Source organism: Poecilia mexicana, unplaced genomic scaffold (assembly GCF_051168715.1).
Source record: "Poecilia mexicana isolate PSO_F unplaced genomic scaffold, ASM5116871v1 scaffold_8, whole genome shotgun sequence".
NCBI classification, from domain to species: domain Eukaryota; kingdom Metazoa; phylum Chordata; class Actinopteri; order Cyprinodontiformes; family Poeciliidae; genus Poecilia; species Poecilia mexicana.
In genome coordinates, this window is record NW_028263377.1 from 12,427,419 (window position 1) to 12,429,256 (window position 1,838).

Consider the following 1,838-nt stretch of genomic DNA (forward strand, 5'->3'; position numbering starts at 1 on the left):
TAACTGACCTAAAATGAAAATATTTCCATATTTTTAATCCCTGGGAAGATCATCTAGAATGTGAGGGCCATACTTGTTCTGCAGCTCATACTCTCTACTGTTTCACTAAAATGACATCTTGTCTTGAATCTCAAAAGCAAAACCTTCATATTAAAAATATATTGTCACTCCGAGGATACCGTCTCACTCATTTTTTTAATATATTTTAATCATTTGGTATATTGTTCACCCACATACTTCTTAATATATAATGAATTGTTCACAAAGTATCCACGCTGATCTAAGAAAAATTAGCAGCACAATTTGAAAATATACTATTAGGTTTTTTACTCATTTTAATATTGATTAATTTCAAAGTTGGAGCTATTAGTAACTAAGGGAATATTATATATTGTACTGTGGATTTTTTTATTATTTGAGGAGGAGTTTATGGAAAACTTGAACTCCTACCACCACTATTTATCTGACAGCACTGAGATCTTGTGATAATTATTGTGAAACCATGGATTGCAGGATCAGACTCTTGCTTTTAACCGTCTGTTTGACAGGTGAAGCTTTTCTCCTGTTTTCATTTCTCATCAATCTTATTTGCAGAACAAAATTCATTTGGTGTTTTTATATCTCTCCTTAGGTGCTCACAGTCAAACCTTGACAGAATCTGACCCAGTCATCAAAAGTCCTGGTGCTTCTCACAGGCTGACCTGCACAGCGTCTGGGTTCACATTTGGAGACTACAGGATGGTCTGGGTCCGCCAGGCTACTGGGGAAGGACTAGAGTGGATCGCTTATATAAGCACAGCTAGTACACCAGCTAGTACGCCTCGTCTGTCCAGGGTAGATTCACCATTTCAAGAGACGATTCCAGACGTCAACTCTTTCTACAAATGAACAGCTTGAAGGCTGAAGATACAGCAGTGTATTACTGTGCCAGGTGTCTCACAGTGACAAAATCTAAAGGGAATCAATTCAAAAACTGTTTCCCATTAATGCTATAACCACCCATCTTTCACATTTCTAGTTCAGATTATTATTTCGCAATTTTTTTGTCATTCAAATTCATTTAATGTGCTGGTAAAAAGGCTGATGAGTACAACTAAAACTTAAAATGTTAAAGTATTAAACAACAATGTGAGAAAAAACAACTTTGTTGATTAAAATTATTTATGAAACAGATGTATGTTGTGTACTGAATAAATTATTATTATTATTTAATGAAAAATATATTTTGTAAATGATTCCTTAAAGAAAAACTGAGACACACCACTGTAAACACAGGAAGCAGCATCAACTGTCAGTCAAAAGTAGTTCTGGCCTTTAAACAATTTCATCTAAACATGTTTGATGTGATTCTAATAGGATTTACATTGAGATAATCAGTTTTTGGTAATATGGCACAAGAGGTTAAACTATATTAATTAGGGAAATCTATAAAAGACAGATCCAGAATAATTAAATAAATTATATTTAAAAAAATCTACATAGATGCCATGAGTTGTGAAGGGTTTAACCAGTGTAGTTTATGTGTTTGCATCTACACATATGTCCGTGATGTTTTTGTAGAGCAACTTGGAATTTTTTACATTTACCTGAATATTCATAATCATGCAAACAAGTTGGGTTTATAAGCCAGTGAAGGGTGGATTTCAAGTCTGAGGTCCTTCTACCAGTTCAAGTTTGACTCCAGCCATGGTCTCTGTAGCGTTGATGCTGCTGCTGACAGCTGCATCTGGTGAGGAGTTTCTCTCTCTCACCCATAAAAATTGCTTTAGGAACACTGGTGTTTATCTGAACGATGGTGTTAATGTTTATATGTCCCTACAGGTGTGTTTTGTGTTGAG